This window comes from Aphidius gifuensis, linkage group LG1, assembly GCF_014905175.1.
Source record: "Aphidius gifuensis isolate YNYX2018 linkage group LG1, ASM1490517v1, whole genome shotgun sequence".
Classification (NCBI taxonomy): Eukaryota; Metazoa; Arthropoda; class Insecta; order Hymenoptera; family Braconidae; genus Aphidius; species Aphidius gifuensis.
In genome coordinates this window covers 373832-383477 of record NC_057788.1, presented here as the reverse complement: position 1 = coordinate 383477, position 9646 = coordinate 373832, and the positions used below count along the sequence as shown (strand labels likewise).

General features: G+C 28.1%; 1 non-coding gene across 1 annotated transcript; it reads left to right on the top strand.

Annotated features, from left to right (window-relative positions):
- Positions 1-4437: 4437 nt before the first annotated feature.
- Positions 4438-4511, top strand: Trnai-aau. The gene has a single exon. It is a non-coding gene; the product is annotated as a tRNA-Ile (tRNA).
- Positions 4512-9646: the final 5135 nt, after the last annotated feature.

Sequence of the window (9646 nt, the reverse complement as noted above, 5' to 3'; positions counted from 1 at the left end):
ATTTTGATATACATATAAACAGTCAAATGAGATACTTGAAACAATTTGAATCTTTATACATTTATATAATAATAGAAATTGTGGGGTTTGCAAGCAGCATGTAGCTACTTGGATGTTCATCACAAGTGGTGAGTGTTTTAAATGTTGCTATAATAGTATAATACATATATATACAGAGAATATTATTACCGACTAACCACAGTAGGGGGTGCAACTATATATACATATTATTATTATTGATATAAAGGTACTTTTAACACACTCACCCCTATTCAATGATGCATCTACGTGTAGCTTAAATCATGGGAAAAATATTTTCAATTCAATTCAATATATATATATATGTAGTTTGATGCGCACTCGGCACTCGTAATATGCTACATAAGGAATTTATCATAATGCTTGACTTTTAAATGAAATTCATTAAATTTAAAAATAGATATTTAAAAAAATAAACTATACACAGTTTGTAAATCATTTTGGTGAGAGAAAAAAATATCCTTTTGTTGGATATTACTTATAGAAAAAAAAAAAAATAATTGCCAAATTGAATATAGTTGTTGTTGATGATGATGATAGACACAGGGTGGTGCTCATCTCTGCAGCATTGAAAAAAAAAAAAAATGATCCTAAAATGGATCGAATGTTGATTGAAGCATGTACGAGCTGTTTTTATTTTTATTTTTAAAAACTTTGGGCATATGCTCAAGTCATATGTATATATTGAATTTCAATTTCTCATATTCAATTTCTATATGTAATGATGCCCAATAGTCAATACTGATCCAGTCAATACAATCAAATTTTATTTTTTTTATGCTCAATGTGCTGCTGATGTATAGTTTATAAAATATATATTATTATTGCAAATAAAATGTGCGCGTGTCCTTAGCTATACAGATGATTGAGATTCAAGTTTTATTATACTCCAAATAATAAGATGAGCTTGTCTAAAATGCCAAAGAATGATGTATGAGCTATACATGTAAAATTTTTAAACACGAATTAAGTATCGAATGACTTTTGATGGACAAAATTACAAATATTCTATTCTATTTAAGTTTTCTTTTTTTTTTTTTTGACAAAATCGAGTGGGCGCATAGTTAGAGTGTATACAGAAGTATAACAGAGTTTTTCATCCACATATTTTTAAAGTTCATTGTATGTAAATAATAATGGAAAATTCTTCGAAAGGGATACATTCAAATATAGTATTATGTGGATGTTTAAAAATTCTACATCAGCTTGACTATGAACATATAGATTTTAGACAGTTGTTCTGCTGCAGATTTACAGAAGGCTCGTGCCTGATGACCATCTATACATCATCATTCTTTTCTATTCGGACTGCATCACATAATCATCATCATCATCATCTGTATCGCATATTTTCATTAAAACTGCACCCATATTTTATAACTTGAATTAAAGGATACATGAAACTTGAGACTATGACCTAGGCCATATACACATCTATGATAAATAAATAATAAATTTGAATTTAATTGATTATAATAGAGCCTTTGTATATAGTTTATTTATTTTTTTTTTTTTATAAAATTTTTTCTTTGCTTTATACCAGGATTTTTCTCAAGCACTAATTTTATGTTTTTTTATCCTCAATAAATACATGGGTATTTGTTGTCCACCCTCGAGGCTGGTTAGATACGTTTATTGTAGACCAATTGAAACTCGTTGGTTGTATAACGGGGGTTGCCCTTCAATAAATTGATTTAAATTGGCCACGACCGGGGTCGATCACACCAAATAACACCAAACTTAAACCATCATCATATGAAAAGTTGAACGATACCAACTACGACACTACTAGACTTTCATCATCATCATCATTGCACACAATGACTTTAACTTAATACTAAAATTTTTATAATATTATTATGTATCGTATTTCTTTTTTTTCTTTTATATAGCCTCATTCATTCTCATCGTTTTCAACATACGGGAACATTTTATTCATTCAATCATTAATTCAAGTGTCCTTTTTTTTATAAAATATTTTCTTGGATTTATATTTATAGATTTTATCTAAATTTGAATTAATATTAATTATTATATATATTATCATAAATAAAGAGAGAATAATATATAAAATAAAAATAAAAAAGTAATAATGATAATGATGATGAATTATATAATGAAAAACAATAGACTGAAAGAGACCAGCACTGAAAGAGACTGCACTTGAGACGAGCATCTTGCTGCAACAGCATGTCCTTTTGTTCCTTAATTCTGTCGTTATGTCACTCTACACATACTCGAATAAATTTCAGTGGTGTTGGTTTCTTTTTCTTTCAAAAAAGAACAATTGTCTTTTCGATCCTTGCAAGTCCTTGCTTGCTTGTTTAGCTGCCTCCTCAAGTTTTCAATAATAATATAGCAAAAAGAAAAGAAGAAAAAAAAAAAAAAGAGTATCCAATATTATTGATGAAACATGTTCCCATTGTCTTTGTATTATATTATTCATCACTATTATATAATAGCTGAAATAATTGGATAATTAATTGTAATATTATGCGGATATATAAATGTGCAGTACATACATATTTTATGGTCACAGTAGGCTGAATAAATTGGCAACATATTATGTGTTATTTAAACGTGAATAAATTCTCCACGGTGGATAATTCCTCCTGTTGATTGTTCGTATACAGTGCAACTTGAAATTCTTCATCATTTAATCGACGATAAAAAATTGGGAGGGGAAATTATTAAAGGATTCATCAACGCCATATGGAATAAAATTCCTCTCATCAGTCATTCTCACTGCAGCTCTCAATATGATGGAAAAAAAAACCCAGCATATATTTGCATCAATATTAATTTAAGATGCGGAATTAATAATTAGCCTAAATTATTTGCCATGTATAGAAATTTGCAGAGAATTTTTTTCTGCATAATACCATGTGCGCAAGTCATCATCACCATCAGCAGCCATCCATTCACTGCATCAGAAAAATAAATATTGGTAGCGCGTGCGTGTCATGGTGTTTTAGTCTAGCCCCACTTGAATTTGCAGTCATACATATCCACGATTTAATTTGAGGCTGCTGTTATTTGTAGGTGTGCGCGGGCGCATCTATTTTGTCCAGCCCCATATTGTATTTTGGATTATTTTTATTTATAAACAATGCAGGGAGAATTAATTCATCCAGAGAAGGGATGTCTCCCTTTCGCGACCCCCTAGTTAAATACAGTAGAGTAACACCAGTTGCGCGAACCCATAATCGCACCAATTACATATGAAAATTTTCTGATTCATCATCCAACAAATTTGTGAAGAAGATAATTCGTGTTGATTAAAGTTTTAAATTTTATTGCTTCGTTTGAATTTTTTAACGCATTATACAGAAACCCTTATTGTATATTTTTAGAAAGTCTGTTGGTCTGCAATTGATGATGAATAGATGGATATTTATAAAAACAAGAATATATTTTCGATAAAAAAATATATAAATATTATTTACTTGCGGAGTTTTGGATGTATATTTTGCATCGAACGTATGTAGGACGAGGTCTTCATGAATATAAAAAAGTATAAAGACACCTGAGGTGTACCACACACGTTGATGACGATGACGACGACGATGATGATGATGATGATGATGATGGCACATGTAACCCAAAACTTGGAGAGAGCTTACAACGTATTTATTTGATATTTATTTACTTATTTATTTATTTATTTATTATTTGGTTGCTGATGGTTGTGGCGGCGGTAAATAATGACAAGCGCAAGGTTTCGCGGCGACAAATAACATACCACAGACATTATTCCAAAAGACAATAGATATATCTTTGCAGCCCTTTCAACCCCGTGACACAAAACACAAGACAACAACCAGACCTTGATGCATTATGGCCCACACAAACCATGATCTCATCTTTCAATTTCATGTACATATAAAACAATAATATATGAATTAATATTTTTTCAAAATATCATATTGTTTTTTCATCATCATTTGTGTGACTCATTCAACGTTACCTTGCAATATATCCAGCACAAAATATCTTCATGTGTCTATTTTAATTTTCAAATAAATAAATAATAATAACATATGGAAAGATTTATAAATGTGTGTGTGTGTTTGGCTTGTGTCTCTTGGAGCAGGTGAACCACAGTAACAACGATAATGCCTGAAACAAATACATTACGATTATATTATATACGGGTTGATTATCGTATTGGCTTTTCACCGCACATTATATTTTTTTTAATTTTTTTCTTTAACTCATGTTTTAAATTTTTTATCGACATGATGTATATTCATTTGCCTGCACGTGCTGTATTTTTATTTTTTTTATTTTTTCATATTTTCAAGAAGCACATAGCAATATATTTTTCATATTTTAAATTTATCTATGCAAATAATTGAAAATGGGCTTATTTATGCTATTATTTTTCTGGTTTCCAACGGCCCATTAGCTCAGTTGGTTAGAGCGTCGTGCTAATAACGCGAAGGTCGCGGGTTCGATCCCCTCATGGGCCATTTTTTTTGTAAAAATCAATCTAATAAATTGCTTGTAATTATATTTGATGAATAATACAAGTCAGTCATATATATAAATTTTACAAAAGTCTGTCGATCATAAATTTCATTTTATTTTTGTGCATTGTCATTTGATTTTAATTTTGGCGTGTGCCAATGAACCTTGCCATGTTGAAACACATTGTATGATCAAATGATGATATTGAAAAAAAAAGCCAGGGGTGTATGATATACCTGGTGATAATAAAAATATACCTGATGCCATTCAAATGATTCGATATGCTTTTTCAATATATATCACCATTTGGCTACAACAAATTTATATATATTTACTACCAGCTATTTTTTTCATTCTCTATTCTACACACTGTGCTGTAGGAAAAAAAAAAAAATGCATGAGTCAGACTTTAAATATTTGAAGAACGAAAATAAAGGATTTGCTCTTTTTTATTATTCTTCAATCACTGTATTTAGTCTAGATACAAATTGAGAGTGAGAGAGAGTGCAGTAGAATTGTGTAGAATGCTGGCAATAAAAGGACGTTCCCGTGGCGTGCTTCTTTTGGTATTTAGCGGGTATTGAATTTCACACAATAAAGAGCTTTGTGGGATATCCGTTTACCATTTTCAGGGGGTTGCAATATTATTATTATATTTATTTTTTTATTATTGTTGTTGTTGATGTAGTTGTAAAACTATGAATAAAAATGTACGCGTGCCTGCAAATAGATATTTAAAAGCTGTAATATAAAATTAATTTTTTTATTAATATATTATGTCAAAAATATATATCCGTTGAGAGCTGAGTAGAATAAAAAATAAATAAATAAAATAGTATGTAGCAGCGTGTAGATCGCGGTTAGCAATGAGGACAGGTGTTTGTTGTCTCTCGAGTTGAAACTATTTACATGGTTTACTTGTTGTATTTTATTTTTGCCAATGTTTCAATACACACATGTATATATAGGGCCTTGTATGTCTCTCTCGTCATATATAAATTCGATGGCGCGTTTGTGCATTTGAAACACGTCGCGGTAAATGTTCATCATGCGGGCTCATTAACGGCACGAGCCAAGGCGCTGCTCTCTGCTAATCTGTATACTATCAACTATTGTGTACAGATATAATATATATATAGCTCGACTCTATATACACTTTGTATTATATGCGGAACAACAAAATTTATCAGCTTAATTATTATTTAAATATATCTAGCACGTTCTTGTCAACCAATCCGCATGGAAATATTTTTTTTACTATTTATATATTTATTTTTAAATGATGAAAAATAAAATTGCAACAAATTGAAGCCTTCATTCAGCCAAATGGTGCAATTTTATATCATGACTAATTTGTTGTTAATTTGATCTGTTGCATTGAATTTGTGCACGCGATTCTCGATGAGACACCAAATAATTATACTTGACTCTATATATGGTTGATTATTTTATTTTTTTTTTTATATAAATTCGAAGGGTGTCATGATATTAACACCCACGTTTATAATATCAACACCATCACCACCCTTATTGTATACAGTTCACCTCAATTAAACAATGATTCAGGACATTTGGTTTTTTTTTTTTTTTTTTTTTTCATTTTAATATATAACAAATGTGTTTTTTTTTTTTTTTAAATAATTGAGAGAACGTGCATATATGCAGTGTAATATCTGATTGTCCGATCAGTTTGATCGTGTGCCATGTCTCTGAGGGGGTTATCTTTCGTTATTTATTTATCTTTTTTTTTAAATCTCAAAAGACATCTTGCTTAGTAGCTGATGATACTGATTTTTCATTTGATCCAATGAATTATTATTTTTTTTTTTTATTTAATAATTATGATAAAAATATTTTCTTCTATATTTACTATGTATTTTTTTTTTTTTTTCACATATAAATAGATATAATTTATGAAAATAAGTATCAGGTGAAAATTGAAAAATAAAATTCAATATTCTTTTCTTATATTCAAGCACTGACTCTTATTTTTTTTTTTTTTTTTCATTGCATCTATTGTCGTTTATTTTTCAAGGATAATAGTAAAAAAAAAAAAAAAAAAAAAAATATTATCAATACAATAAATGTGAGTATGTTGTCCATCAATTCGTGCCTCGTTTTTCGTCCTAAAAAAGAAAATAACAATAACAAAAAGAAGTATAAAAAAATAAATAAATAAACATAGTGGATCGAGACACTCATCGATTCATTCATACTATAAAATTTAATATGTGAGAGTTATTTAATCTGCTGACCATTTGAAAATCCATTTAGTAAGTCCGACCACCAAAGAATTATTCTAAAGAAAAATGAAAAAAAAAATATATATATAAAGTGTCGCGTGGTGGTGGTACTAGTAGGGGGACAGCCGATCAAGTGAAAAAAAAAAAAAAAAAAGAAAAATGACTGTAAGACCCCATGGGTCCTTATTACACAGCCACTTTTCTCTTTTATTTTTTCTCTTTTCTCGCGCGTATATATCCTCTCGATCCCTGTGTCGTTGTTCGTTGATATTATTTAGTTTGCTTGCGTTGAATTCACAGGAGAATCAAAGAAACTTGGAGACACTGTTGAGATTCCACAATAATAAATTCTCGACACATAACATATGAGAAAAAAAATATATATAATAATGAAAAATATATAAAATTCTCTTTATCTAAAAAGAAGCTCAACAGCTGTTGTGACAACACCAAGCTTGATAATTTGTCCGCCCTCCTTTTAATTTTTTTATTATGCTGAAAATATTATTTATAAAAAAAGATAATAGAAATAAATATAAACCCTCTCTAATATTATTTTAATAAATTTATAATAACGCATTCCTTTCTTTTTATTTTATTTTTTTTAAAAAAAGTGTGATTTCTTGGAATGATATTATTGTGAATGAAGATACATCTGCCAACTGTGTCATCTCTATTGGGGGTCTAGAATATATTTGACATCCAGCAGGTCTATATTTTTGACTATATTTTTATTATAAATATTAAAATTAATAAATAATAATTCATCAATATGTGTGTGCAGTGTGCGTGTGTGGCCAGGTGAATATATTTTACTGTTTAAAATCAAAAAAAAAGGAAAAAAAAAATACAATTATAATTTGTCGGTTCAGTATACATATAGAAAATAAAACAAAAAATAAAAAAAAATATATATACATGCATAAAGTGATACCATGTTAATGCTAAGTAAAAAAAATAAAAAAAAAAAATTAACTCGCGCAGCTGTGTATTATTTCGATAGCTATCATTTAGCTACTGATGTTTTGTACATATTAATTTTGTCTATTTCAATTATTATAACGCATAAATAAAATTCCACATATATAGCTTTTTAAATATAAAAAAATAAAAAATGATAAGCATTTGTGATTGATGGCTTTTCACACGACAAATTTATTATTATTATTTTTATTATTGATATAAAGGATGAAATATCAAATCAATATTACATGATCGATCGTGATTTACAAAATCAAATTTTATATATTTAAAAAAAAAAATATATTTGAATTTTTTTATATTGGCTCCCACGTTGGTTGGTTGGTTGGTTATATGCCAGATTAATGTGTCTTTTTTTTATTAAATCACAAATCTTTTATTGCACTCATATATGATCGATCACAAACCTGCTTAATGCTTGATACTATTTTTTATATATATTTTTTCTTTTTTATATATATTTCTTTATTTTTAACAATTCAAAGATTTTTTTTTTTTTTTTTTCTTTTTTTACCTGTTTGAGAAGTTTCATTGTGAGTTTGCGGGATGACTTGTTCAGTTGAAAGAAAAATGAAGAGGTGTACGAAGCAATGCATGTGCAAGGTGGTGTAGAAATATAGTTGAAAGGACATGACTGGATACAACAATAACAGCATATATATATATATGAAAATAAAAAATATAAAATATATAATGAAAAGATATGGTGCTGGTGGTAGTCAAGTTTGTTGCTTGTCGTTTCTCGCGGATTCCCAGGCGATTACATCGGGTACTTGTTGAGTTTAAACTTTAAAGTTAGCCCCTGAAGGCTGAATCTATTGTTGTATACCTTAAACGTCTCACCCTGCTGCTGCTTCTTCTTCTTCTTCAAAAGTCAATGCACTTTCTTATATTTTTTTCACCCCTCTAACCAACAATCAATATATAATCTTTTAGCCTTCCTTTTATTCATTCAAACTAATGTAAATAAATATAAATATAGACATTTATTAATACATAATAATATTTTTATTTCGTTATGACATTTAAAAAAAAAAATTTATAATTTAATTTGAGTCCAAAGCTCAGTTACAAGTATATATATTATTACAGATTAATAATTTATTTTATTTTTTTTTTATTTACTTGTATATGAAATATTAATTAACTCTTTGAAGTTTATTTTCATTAAGTTTCAAGTATTTTAAATATGAATGAAAAAGTAGTACAGAGGAAATTAACGAGGTCAGTATTTTTTTTTTGTTTATCGATTTAATAATTATTATCACATGTTTCGAATCATTCGAAAAATAAGTGGAAGTAAAAGATACATCCGGTCCATTGGCGCTGATATTATATATGCAATAATCTGCTGCTGAAAAATATTTATGCGTATAAATACAAACAACGTCAACCGGTTTTTTTCTTGCGCGTAAATCAGTGTCACTGTGCTTATTAAATTCCCCAAATTATTTTCTTAAATATGTATATACTAACGAGTAACATGTCACCGCATAAATATATTATTTTTATGCATTACACAATATGTTATTAAACAGAGCTGATTTTTAATATATAATGTCAATATATATTTTAATTTATTAAAAATTGTAATTATTAACACTTAAAAATATTAATTTGTCAATTATAAAAAAATCATTTAATCAAAAAAAATATATATAATTTACATTGAACAAGGACGTGCATCCGGTGCGTGGTTTACGAATTAGTAATTACGCGAACTTTCTTTATGATCTCAAGTAAAATTAAATCTACATATTTATAAATGAATTTGTCATTCATACAGTCAGTTGGGAAATCAATTTTTTTTTATATAAAAAATATACGTGTGAATTTAAATAGCATAAATTAAAAGTTAATATATATAATAAAATTAAAATTAATTTTTCTCACCTGGTAAAAGATAATTTGAT